General features: G+C 42.5%; 1 protein-coding gene and 1 long non-coding RNA gene across 3 annotated transcripts in view; one reads left to right on the top strand and one right to left on the bottom strand.

Moving 5' to 3' along the window:
• Positions 1–1,104: 1,104 nt before the first annotated feature.
• LOC136360869 (uncharacterized) lies at positions 1,105–6,472 on the bottom strand. Its single transcript, XR_010743523.1, has 3 exons — positions 4,780–6,472; positions 2,707–2,746; positions 1,105–1,234 (listed from the first exon to the last, which is right to left on the bottom strand). It is a non-coding gene; the product is annotated as an uncharacterized lncRNA (long non-coding RNA).
• A 380-nt stretch (positions 6,473–6,852) lies between these two features.
• The window catches only part of SCAF11 (SR-related CTD associated factor 11), a 52,019-nt gene continuing 45,602 nt past the window's right edge, over positions 6,853–13,269 (top strand). Inside the window, exon 1 of one of the 2 annotated variants that reach the window (XM_066319068.1) lies at positions 6,853–7,026. The gene's annotated coding sequence lies outside the window, so the exon portion shown is untranslated. Of the gene's footprint in view, positions 7,027–7,385; positions 7,828–13,269 lie in introns of those variants that run through there. The other variant, XM_066319069.1, reaches the window with a different exon arrangement.

Genomic DNA, 13,269 nt, shown 5'->3' with positions numbered 1-13,269 from the left:
TGTGCTAAAGATTCCACATCTTAAATGAAATATAAGGAGCTCTTCTATAGTGGAACCAGCAAAGGCCAAAGAGTGTTCTTAATTGCATATGGTTAAGTATGGAACTCCAAAAAAACAATCTGTCCATATCTGTCATGTAAATAAATAAACTAATGGACATTTTGCATCTGTTTAAAAAGTAAAAATCTTTCAGATATTCATGTGAGTACAAAAATATTGATTCATATGAAACAAGGCTATTAGATTGCAGTATTATAATGTTCTCCAGTATGATTCAGATTGCATAAATGCCTGATAAAGATGTTTTCATCCTGTGAGGTAAACAAAAATAAGAAAAAAGATAGGGAAGGAACACTGTTTTCTAAGTTTGTTGATGTCAATGAGTGCTGGGACACAATAAAGAGCAGTTCCTCTGTCTATGGAGTGCAGTCGCCTGGGTCTTGGCTGCTGGCTGGGGTCAAACCATGACACAAGTTAACTTCATTCCCTCTCATCCTCCTCTCACTCTGTCATACACAGTCCCAAAGCAAAACCTTTTCATCCAATGAGTTCAACCCCACGTGTGCCCTTAATTTGAGTTTAACTTCACTTTTATTTAGCTATCTCCTAAAGTTCTTCTAAGACGAAGGGTGGTACTTACACCAACACTTTAAACAATATTTATGTCAACCTGTTGTTACACCAAGTTTGAGTGAAAGCAGTAGGTCTGTTCAAGGTTGTGAAGAGAAACATCACGTAATATGGTTCAGTTTAAGTTCAATGGACTAAATTGGTTAGACAGATCATCATCCAACAGATTAGAACAAATAACTTGGAACAAGGAAAGAACAGTGGCTATTTTTGCTAAGGAGTGCACTGTTGGATTTTTGTTAGAAATTATGAGGTATGTATATACTTGTGTTAAAAGCTCCAAGGATTTTTTGTCTTAAGACTATGAATAAATGTGGTTGGTCACAGCACAGTATTAGGATGCAAAATGCTCTTAGGAACTCTTCAAGAATGATGTCTTCATTACAGGATAACACCTATCCCATTTCTTGCTCAGGAAACTATATGGCTATATAGTATAAACTATGGCTAATTACCTCACATGCTGTTTCCTCAGAGCCCTTACACAAGAAGCCTTTTCTTCTTCAATATTGCTGTTAATAGCATTTTTCATTTCTACAGTGGGATGTATTCCAAAGAATTCCAGTCTATCTCCATGGAGCACAGTCAAAGTGTGACCAACAACCTGGCATAACAAGAGAAAAGTTTCAGCCAAGACCATTACAAAATTCCTCTGATCCTGACAAAGGGTTGCTGCTACCCACAAAGAACTGAGGAAGTCTGATATCCTAGGGTTTTGTCCAAAATCTTCAGAGCTAGAACATATTTTACTTGAACAGGAAACTGCTAGGAACTGACGTGTGGATACTGAACATGGAAATATTGCGAATCTGAAATGTGTGCTGTCAAATTACATCTGATCTGATCCCATCTATCTTTTGAAACCCAGTTTAGCCAAAGATTAGGCCAATAGGGACAATTCTATACTTCAAAGTAATAGTAAATAAATAAATAAAAGTAATATTTTACTAAATGGCAAATGTGGCCAGTTCAAATGTGAATAGTAGAACCACTAGCAAGTGACCAGTATCACTGAATGAATTAGAAGACTAAAAAACGTCCCCCAAAACTACCAAATCAACCAACCAACCAAAAATCCAAAGCAGAGGCTTGATAACTTAGTTTCCAACATGGTAGCTAGAATTTGTGATTCTTGGATTTGTCCTGTGTTGGGCCAGGAGCTGGACTTTGATGATACTTGTGGATCTCTTCCAATTCAGAATATTCTGTGATTCTGTGATTTATTAAAACAAATACAAGAAAAAAATAAAGAAGAAGAAGAAGAAAAGAAACAGAATAGTTGTCTATACTGTGACTGACTATACTCCCATAAAAAAAATTTAGGTGTTAGACCATACTTTTATATTCCCTTTCGCTAAAAAGAAGCCTGAATTTCCTCACTAGACTATGTTCCTCACTCATCCCACTTACTTTTATTTATAGACTATCATGCTGTATTTCTAAACAATGAAACTTGCAAGGAAAGACATACTGGATGTAAATAAGAAACTAGTCTCTCAATCAAACTGGTTTTAAAACAAGAAAAAAAATGAAAAGCTCTATCACTGAAATAATGTTTTTTGTGCAGCCAAATATTCCAGGCATCTTGGCAAAGAAAATATACAACCTACTTCTATATCTATATCTATATCTATATCTATATCTATATCTATATCTATATCCATATCTATATCTATATCAGAATTTCAAAATTAAAATTTCCCTAAAAAGAAATGAGAATGCCAGTACCAAAGACAAAGACTTCAGAACACTACATTATTGGAACAATGAGCTAATTATTGGAACAATGAGCCTATTTGCAGTTAATTGGGGTTTTTTGCATAATATATAAACACAAGACAAAATTAAATTGCAAATTAAAACAATTATAAAAGTTTAATGCTGGGAAGAGGGAGAGAAAGAGCCCCAAAAACAAACCCTCTAAAAATATTATAAAGTTAACAATTTCTAATTACTTCAAAGTTAAGAAGACAATGTACAATACTAATTTTTCAAGAACAACTGCTGCCAAAGTACTCTCATTTTCTTTTATAGGAAAATATCAAGCCCCTTGGATAGGGGAGACAAAGCACTTACCATATATTTGATTTTAGTAGACCTTTCAGCATTTTTTAACCTGAAAGAGAGATTGAAAAGAAATCAAAATTGTAAAAGCAAGTAAAAATCTGTTTCAAAGAGAAACGGGACAATATGATACCAGCACTTATGGTGGACATGGATAAATGAATGGGCTTCTGATGCAGCAGGAAGGATTGCAGATATGAATCAGAATAGCTTTTCAAAAGTGTAAATTTTAAACTAGAGAAATGGCCTGCTTGAGGAAGGAGATTTTGGAAGGAGAGTCCACCACCAGAGATCTTGAAGAACAGACTGAGTGAAGGAGCATCATATACATGACTGACTCTGCATGGGGCAGAGAGAGTGAATGAGCTCTGAATAAACTCTCTGAGTCCACATTTTTAATGCCTTTTGCACATATCTACATTCTTTAAAAGTTCAAAATCCAAGAGCCCAAGAGATGAATCATTTATTACTTAAATGAGCATCTGAAATCGAACAGCAAAAGTGTTATATCATCAATAATTCCTCCATTCCCTATTTCAGTGGCTTAACTGATGAGTCCCAACAGTGTCACAGCGGGAAGAACAACCCACTATGCTAAAGTTTTTTCACCTCCTCTCTCCCAGAGACAGAATGTAGTACTGGCATCTTCAAGATCCCAGAAATACCATTTCAGGCTCATTACACTGAAAAAAGTAATAATAATAATAAAGTCACTTACCTGTGCCATCATTGCATTGCTGTGTTAATGGCAAATGGTGTAGGAGGGCACAGAATACTTCCAAGTTAGGAATTTAAATTCACAGCACAAATAAGCAGTTGTCTCCATTTTCTCCTCTGTACTCTATGACAGTTCTAATTTCTGCTCTTATGGATAACTACCATTTTGTCCTCCAGGAGTCCCATGCTTGACTCATCCCTACTTTCATCAAGCATCACCTCCCCTCCTTTGCTCTACCATATAGTGATCAAAATCTCTCAGTCAGAGAGATCTTCTCCCATCATCTTCCTCCCTCCCTCACCCTAACACCTCTCTTATTTCTAGTATCACACTCCCTGTTGCTCCCCTCTCCAAATGTCCCTGCCCTCACTCACACTGTTCTCCCTGCATGTGTTCCAGTTTTTCTCTGGCACATCTGGCTTCGGATCATACTCAGAGCTGTGCCATGAATATGGCTTTGCTTGTGCTTCCATGCCACGCTGCCATCCTGAGAGAAACACGAGCCAGTGAGAGGCTCTGCTTCAGGGAAGTTTCCAGCTATCATGGATACTGGGAAATTCTGAAAATGTGGGCAGAGCAGATCTCCCAAACAAAACACAGGGCATGCACAAAGGACCTCCAAAATACTGCTAAAAATTGTGTGTTTCCTACAGCCTGAGGTTTACTCCTGGTCTTTCAGCAGAACATTCTGGATCTATCTGGAAAATGAAGAAACAGCCCTATTCATGCCTACCTAGAAAGGACAACAGGCAATAGTAACTGTCTCTACTAGTCCTATCCTTCACCTGCAAAGGATTTATTGGTGTGGTATTCACCCCAACTAAGGACAACCTCTGCCATCAGTCACTTGAAGAACAATTGAAGAAGCTGAGGACTTCAGAACATATTAAAATACATTAAAGACATTATGTTTTTATCTACATAAAGCATGAAAACAAAATTATCAAATGTCAAGTCACAATTGGCTCCCAGATCTTTAGATTTTGAATATAAGATTGCCCTTTCAGGAAAACTGGCTGGTGCTGACAACTCACCCACTAATCCAGAAATGTTAACATTTTCTGTATTCATTCCTATTAATTTTGCCCCAGCTAATATTTCTTTTCCTGCCATTTTTTCTCAACTCCTGATGATATTTCAGCTATCCCTTCAGGTCATCCTCCTGGTCTTGATTTTTGAGAAAAATACTAATGGTAGCATGAATGACCAATAAATTTGTGAAGAGCCTATATCACAGGGTTTGCTGAGATTAGTAGAAAATCAGAGTTCATGACCCCCTTTTCTATACCCCTGTACAAAACATAAACCCCTCACTCCCCCTTTCAGCAGGCACAGAGCTCACAGAAGGAGCTGTATCTCATGCTCACCTTTGGCAGAACATGCTCATCTTTGACAGACTGGTTCTGGAGCAGACATCCAGATGGACAGGACTGTCCTTCAGCCCTGATTGGACTGGAAACCTCTGCAGGCTGGAACTTCACATACACATAGGAAACCTAAAGACATATTTGCCAGAGCTGGCAGGAGGGAAAGCCACAGATGTCCATCATTGCTGTTCCCGTACACTAAGAGTGCACGAACATGTCCATCTCAAAAGGCGAGTGAGAGAGGGCCAAAGCCACTTGACTGTTACTACACATCTTGAAGTTGTGTGAGTAGCCATAAAGGCCAGAGATAGACTATCAGAGGATCAAATGAATATACAGACAGCACACAGAGGTGATGAGTGTTTCTCTTTGCATTCCTCTCTCACACAGATATTTCTCTTCAGCTTGCCTGGCTCTTCTGTGCAACATGATATGTGTAGCATGAGTGGGTGACAGCAACATCTTCACAACTTGTGACAGAAACAGTGAATTCCAAGCTCTTTCTGCATCTGTGAGCCCCAAGTGACATAGTAAACATTTTAATTAACAGATTCAACAGCAACAAAGAATAACGCACAGTAGCTGAATATAGTATGCCCTCCTTGCAACAAAACCTTACCGCTGTGATTGGCTAGGCACACACAGCTAGTTTGCTGCTGTGGTTCTCACTTCCTAATTGCTTCAGCGTCTAGTTCTAGGGTGATTCAAGATCTCAATGCAGTCAAACCACAGCACTTGTGTTTATAAAAAAGTTTTCTTTAACGCAAATTTTCCTAACACCCTATTCCTCTATTTATATAATCCCATTGAAGAATTCGAGCAATTTGTTAACCTCAATCGCTTTAAAGTCAGAATTGCCTTAAACATTTAATCTTCATTCCTAAATTTATGCTATTTATGTTTTCCAAATTATAGCAGTTTTACTTCTTATTACATTTCCTTCCAATGTACACAGTCTTTTCCTTCCTTCCTGTCACTCTTCTTACATTCTGTCCCACAGCCTGCTCTTACTTAATTCAAGTTCTTCTGAGCTGATCCTAAATTAATACTCCCTCAGTAATCAGGGCAACTAATAAGGTATTATAATTCTTGACAGACTGACTGACATACATTTTACTCTATTCAGGCTGTGACTTCATTCTGAACACAAGGAGACACTCAACCAAGCCTGCCTATCTGCGGGAGCCGCTTCCCCTTCCCGTCGTTTGTTGCTACGGCAGGTTGGTGCCCTCGGGGTTCAGCTGAGGGCTCGGCTCTGCCCGGCGCTTCCCAGCCCTCCGCCGCCTCGGAGCCCGTGTGGGGAAGCCTCCAGCAGGCGGAGAATTTGGCGGTGTTGTGACGCAGATGTAGCAGGGCCAGCGCACAGAAACGGCTGCTGCACTGAACTGCTTTCCTGTCTGCCGTAATCAGGACGTAAGACACCACGGCAAACTGCCTTTAAAATAACTGGTTATGGAAATGTACGAGGATTAGACGTCGCTGTGTCCATGCGGCCACAGGCCGCAGCCAGCACGAAGCCCCGCGAACACCGCTTCCTCTCCCTGCAGGGCCACCCCACGCTGCCCGTCACACACTCCTGTGGCCACAGCGCTTCGGCCAGTCTTCCTGTTGCCTAACTGTATTAAAATGCTATAACAAATGAAATGAAATGAAATGAAATGAAATGAAATGAAATGAAATGAAATGAAATGAAATAAAGTAAAGTAAAATAAAATAATTGGAAAATAAAGATTTCGCAGTCGGTGTGCTCCGCGACGCGGTTTCGATGGTGTCTCCAGCCACGCGCCTGTCCATCGGCCGCGCCCGACCGCCGTGCAGCCACCAGAGGCCGCCCCGGCCCGCGGCCCCGCCCCGCCCCACCTCATTGGTGCCTGGCCGGGGCGGGGCCGCTGGGTCACGTGCCCTCCCGCTCCCGCCCTCCCTGCCGGGCGGCGCTGGAGGACCTATCCCATAGTGCTCTGGGGGAGGCGCGGCGCGGGGCGGTCTGGAGGCGTCTCTCTCTCTACCGCCAGGGCGCCTCCCGCGCCGGAGCAGAGCAGCGAGCAGCGCCCCCTCCCGGGCCCCGCCGGCGCTGCCGCCGCGCTCTCCCGGCCACGCGCGGACATGTGGCGGCGCGGCGGGCGCTGAGCGCGCGGGGCCCCGCGAGCCCCGGCAGCCCCGAGGCGGCGGAGGGGGCGCGGGCACCCGGACCCGGACCCGGCGCTCCCTGCGGAGCAGAGACCGCGCCGGGGAACGTCTCGGCGCCAGGTGAGCGCGGCGGCTGGTGCCGGCCGCCTCCCTCGGGAATTTCCGCGCGGCGAGGGGAAGTGCTCGGGGCCGCGGGCCGGGCGCTGGCGGGCCGGGAGGGGAGGGCAGGCGGGAGGCGTTGCAGTCCCGCTTCGGCCGGGGCCTTCGCCCCCGCGCGGAGCCCGCCGGGCTGGGGCGCTCCCGCCGCTCCGCCGGGCTGGGGCGGAGTTTTCTGCCGGCTCCGGCCGCGTTTTCCCCCCCTTCCTTTCCCTCCCCACCCCTCCTCGCCCGCGTCGTGGCGCCGACCGGGAGCCCGGGCCGGCCCGGTGCTGACGCTCTGTCGCCGCGGCGAGACGCGGGTCCGGCTCCCCTGAGGCGAGAGGGGGAACAAAGCGGGGCGGCCGGGGCGACCCGCGGCCCCCTCCGTGCCGAAAGCTTTTGTGGAGCCGCACCGGGAGGAGCAGCAGCCCTGCCCGCTGACCCGGGAGCGGGGCTAAACAAAGATACGACCCGCGGAGCACCGCCGTCCCTCCGCTCCCTGTGGGGTGGGCGCACGCCCGGGCGCCTGGAGCTGTAAACACCGGCGGCTTTTGGTGGAGGAGCGGCTTCTGGGACATTAGAGTTGTGGAGGAAGTTGCACGGAGAGGCTCAGCTCAAAGCCTGGCTCTGCTTTTGTGCGGCTGTGTGATCGCGACTTAGACATCAGCAAAGTTGCGCAGGGGAGCGCTGGAGCCTGGAAGCAATTTACTGAGCCAGTGAGATAATCTCCAGTTCTCGTGTTTTATAGTACATGGTGTCCTAGTTTATTTTCTTTTCCCTTTGGTGAGTATTAAAGAGTATTATTAGCTTGCGCTCAAAATGTAACTCGTCTTTGACAGCCCATCTCCACGTTTATAACTTCAAAACAAAGCAGTATTGTTGGGACTAGAATTGGTCCCCGCCCTCTCACGCTGTTTTCCTCCTAGACTACTAATTAATTTTAAATTCTTAGGAAGAACGAGATAACAGAGAGAAAGCGCAGGTAGTCACCGTGTGTTTAGTATTAGTAACTAGGTGCTGTTGGCAAAGAGTTATTAATTTGAAATGTCAAGAGACAGTTAAGACTGTGCCCATCTAGGTAATTATTATATGATCGATTGGAATGTCCCTGATTATTGACTAGCTATTTTAAGTTTGTTATTTTATTGCTTTGGTAACCTTAAAGGGAAGTCTAGCTAACTGAGTGTCCAGTTAAGTTTGTAGATCACTAATGTGTTGGGGGCTTTTGATTTTCTTTTCAGTGGATCACAGTTTTAAGTATAATCTTACTTAAAGTTTTACTATGTAGGTATTCAGACTCTTACACATGGGAGAGTCATTTTATTATGATTTCATTTGCTCTTATCAGAAATTGGTAGTATGCTTCTTAAATGAAATGACAGAGTGACAAAAAAAAAATTGATTATGGTTGATTATATGTGATAATCCATGTCTCTTCTTTTTTTAACTGGAAAAGCTGTATTTAGAAACTCACAGTATTAGAAGTAAATGGATAACATCCTCTTCAGTGGCATGGAAAATACTTGGAAATGTCCCAAGTACTTTTTCAAGTGTTTCCTTTAACGTTTCTAGAAATACAGTATTTGATTTTGTGATTTCCTGAGATGACACATACTGGAGGTGGGGAAGGCTCTTCAGACTTTTAGTCAGAATATTAAATCTTTTGAAACTTTCTTTTCAGCAGTTCATATTTGCTGATGTGTTGACTTTCAGAGTGACAAATTATATACATAAGAAATATATCCATTTTTTTTCATGCGTCACTGACCCTAAAGTATGCTTTGGAACAAGCAGAGCAGGCAACAGCTTTGTGTCTGTGTGAGGAAATCTCTCTCCCAAATGGTCGTGGAAGAGAATGTTTTTTCTGACCTTCTTGAATAGCAGTAATCTTGGGTTGACTAGTTTACCTCCAATTCAGATCACCATTGGAAACAGCTTTCCAAGTATATAGTGAGTGTTTTGGCCCTGATTTTATGGTTCTCCATAATGTGTGAAGGAGTCAAATATATGTTGTTGAGTATATGAGTGTACTCATGTTGTTGAGTTTGACCCAATAGGCAGTTGTAAGTTTATCTTATTCTCCAGTTAGTCAGCTATTGCCTTGGAAACATCTAAATAATAAAGAGTTTCTCTGTGCTCTCAACTGGCTGTAGTTTGATGCAGTTGTTGCATAGCTTCTAGCTCCTGTTTTATAGAACTTGTAGACAGTTTTGTTTATCATACATGATTGCTCTTCTCAGGTTACATACATTGGTTTTTGGTTTTATCCTGTTACAGGGTTTCTTTGCAGAATCTTCTCAGTCTTCCACTGTCCTGAGTGCTAAAAGAACCTGTACAAAAACTTTAAATTACTTAAGTTGGCTTTATATAGTAATTAAAGGGTAATTTGTCTTTCAAATAATGATATATTTAAGCATAGTTTATAATAATAGAGGTAAAAAATCACTGCTGGTAAAAGTTTAAAGGGCTGACTTGCCATACCTACACCAAAATTCTTGAAGCTGGCTTTTTGTCAGTCCACTGTTCTGTGTTCAGATTTTCTTGGTCAACAGTCTAAGGTGAGGGAGAAAAATCGTCTTTCCAGTTAGTACCTATAAAAACATGTAGAGGAAATCCTCATGATGGCTAGTGTACTGTCAAGCATTGTTACCAGTTTTTCTGAATGAATTCTCAAATGGTTATGGTTAATCTGCTATACCCTTTAATGCTGAAGTAGACTTTATAAATCTTGACATTGTCTAGTCTTTCTGCCTTTTTTAAATTACAGATTGGAGACGCAGTGTTAAGCATCCTCTGTACTCATCAATGCCAGAGATCTCTTAAGTCTGTATGCTTTAGAGCACTTCCAAACAAGTGCTAGTTCATGGCTTTTCAATTGTGTAGTCACATTTCTTTTCATCTGTATGTACTAGTCCACCTTGCCCTGGAAGGCAGTGAGCATGACTGGAGAAGGTCTGTGTGCAGTGATACTGTATCTTCCCTACTTGTTTAATCTCTTTTCACCCTGCCGGTGAGGGTATGGACACAATTTGCAAGAAAGTTGCTTAATTATGATACTCTGAACTATTTGATTCTCCTGTGTAGGAACATTCCTGCTTTATTGTCATGGAGTAGCAAAGGGGGGATTGTAGCTGGAATATGGAAGGTCAATGTACCTCTATCTTTCTGTTTGCTAAAGCTGCAGCTCTGCTGTGTCAAACAGCTCTGTGTGAGAGGTCTGAAAGGTTTGTCCCCTTTGCATCTGGCTCTGGTGAAGCACCAAAGGCATGATGAAGGTGGTGCCTTGCAAGGGCTCTCAAAGGTTGAATGTGCATAATCTGTATTTAAGTGCCCCACACCAGATCCAGAAAGTAGTTTTTCTCTGTTGGGAGCTTTAAAAACAACCAACCAACCGTGTTGGTTTAATACAGCCGGGCTTTTAGTGGGGGTGGAGGAAGCCACAGAAGCTACTTCTGAGACAACAGCCCCTCAAAACTTCTACTATGTCCAGCAGAGCCAATCCTTGAACACTCTGATGATGGACATAGTGGCTGGCCCAATTAGAGAAGTTGGTAACGCCTCTAATGGTGATGACATAGTTAAGAAAAGAAAAAACTGTGCTCACTCTCTTTTCTTCTGCTGCTGGGGGCCATCCCGTCGCCACAAGTGGCCATGTGGCCAGGACCATGCACACAGGACCAGTGTGCACACAGGGCCAGGAGCGCCCGTGCAGCCAGGGCTGTCTTGGCACGGTCTGCAGCAAACTGTGCTTGGCTGCTTTGAACCAGCTGTTCTGCTGCAGGCAGAAGGGTAGGGGAGGTGGCAGCAGCTTCTCCTTTTTGGTGCCCTGCATGAAGAGAGGCACTGAATGGAGCCAGTGCCACAGTGGCCAGTGCTGCCTGTGTGGTGCTGGAGGGGACCATGTGGCACATAGCAAGGGGTATGCTGGGCAGTTCCCTGATGTGGAGCCCAGATGAGAACAACCTTCCAGCACTACAAAACCCTACAAGAACTTTGTAATTGATAGAACTTGAGAACAAACAAACCTACAAATAGCAATTTTCTTCCGAGTCAAAGAAAAGGAAAAGGTGAAGATGTGAAGAGAACGACATAGAGACATTAAGGTTGGTGAAAGGAGGCAGGGGGAGGATGAAGTGCTCTAGACATCAAGGCTGAAAGTTTTCTACAAGCTATGGTGAGGACTATAATATAACAGTTTCCCTGTAATTAATGAAGTATGTGGAGGGATGTAGAGGTCCACTTGCTGCCCATGAGAAAAAGTGCTCATGCTGGAGCAAGTAGATGCTGAAAAGCTGCAGCCTAGTGAGAAACTCAAACAGAGAGAATATCCTTGCTTCCAGATATAGAGAAAGGACCATTGCTTCCAAAGTAGAGCAGCTCATCCTCAAAAGACTACACCCCATGAACTAATGAACTAATGACCCATGAAAAACAGTTGTGAGAAAATGCTTTGCCTGTAGGAGGAACTCACATTGCAGCAGGTTGGGCAAGACTGCTACTTGTGAATTAAAACCATGCTAGAAAATTTCACAGAGAACTGTCTCCCATGGGGAGGACCCCATGGCACAGCAGAAAAAATCCAAACTTCTTTCCCTAAGTGAATTGAAGAAAGATTTTTTAAAAAATAACAAACCAACTAAAGACTCCCATGTTTTGCCTCTGTGCTGTCGGTGGGAAGGAAGCAGAGGCTGGAGGGAGGAAAAATGTCTTCTAAAGATTTATTTTAGTTCTCATTATCCTCTTTTAATTGTGCTAATAAATTTTCTTTATACTGTTTAAGCCTATTTTGCTCTTCAGTGTTTTCTCCTAATCCTTGTCTCAACCCATGAGCTCTTCGGTTTTTCCTTCCCCCTCCTCTGCTCAACTATAGCAGAAGAGAAAGAGTGTATAGTTTTTTGTGGGTGCCTGGCATTTAGCCAGTGTCAAACCATGACACACACACAAAAAAAACCCAAAAAAATGAAAGAGGAAGCTGCCTCTTCTTGAAGAATTTAAATGTCCTTTTATTGCTGTGCATCAAATTTCCCCAACACCTTGAATTGGAGAAACAAATTCAATATAACTAAATGTGGAAATTGTCACTTCTAAACTTGGGAAATTGTTAATTGACTTCACAAAGGATGATCAAAATACTGCATTTAATTTATTCATGAAACAAATACACAGACACCTGTGTAGGCATTGTACTTCTATTTCTCGCATTTGTGTAAGATGAGTATTTTCACCTATTTATTTTTTATTAGCAAATTATTCTGTCTCACAAATTTATTTTGATGAAATGGTAGTATTGCTCTTTCTTTTTTTCCTCCATAAGAACACAGAATTGGAATTTGAACTCAAGAATACTCTGTCATAGCAAAAATGAAAAAGTAACATTTTAATTTAATGGTTCTGTGATTGGTGGCATTTCTTAACTTTCTGAGATTTTCAGATTTTGTGTGTATGTATATATGATTTTGTGTGTATAAAAGAATATTTAGAGAGAATTGGGAAGTAGAAATGTCTTTCAGTAGGTGTTTTCTAAAGCCTAATAGTGTGGTAAATTGCAGTATCTGATCACTTTTTCTAGAAGACACTAATAACAATGTCTGTCTTAATGCATTTTTTAATTTAAGCATTGGCGAACTCACATTAAAATGCAATGGTTGGGATGAAAGTACTGCTGAACTGTGATCTGCCTTTGCAGGTACTATTTGTGAGTAAACCTGAGTGGTGCATTTAGTGATATTTGAAACTTTTTCAAGCTAGTATGAAATTGCTTGGAAATGTCAATTGAGTTAACCCTTGTTATCTCTCTACTTACTACCTGGCTTTTGTTAGACTGCCAGCAGTAATAAAGAATGTGAAATTCAATGTCATCAGTGTCTGATAGAAGTCTTAATCTCTGTCCATATCTTTAGATAGCAACACAGGCCAAAACTAGAGCAATAAAAACTGTGCTTTTCTTGCTATGCCACAGGAGAGATGGAGACACATGAAAATGAGTTGAACTGATTAAAAATCTGGATGTTAAGCTAGAATATGAAGGTAGGCATGCAATCTTAATTGGCCTGCTCGCTATTCTGAGTGAGTAACTTCAGCAGTTCTGGAGGGGCAATGAAGTTCTCCTCTGCTTTTCACGTAGCTACTGAATGAACACTTTCTATATGCAGTTCTGCTTTTTAAAAAACATTCTTAGCTTATCAGTTGTTAGGTAAGAGGTAGCGACCATTGTGGATAGATGGA

The sequence above is a fragment of the Sylvia atricapilla genome, chromosome 5 (genome assembly GCF_009819655.1).
Source record: "Sylvia atricapilla isolate bSylAtr1 chromosome 5, bSylAtr1.pri, whole genome shotgun sequence".
In the NCBI taxonomy this organism is placed as follows: Eukaryota; Metazoa; Chordata; class Aves; order Passeriformes; family Sylviidae; genus Sylvia; species Sylvia atricapilla.
The sequence above is the reverse complement of the archived record's forward strand: the minus strand, read 5'-3'. Positions and strand labels throughout refer to the sequence as shown.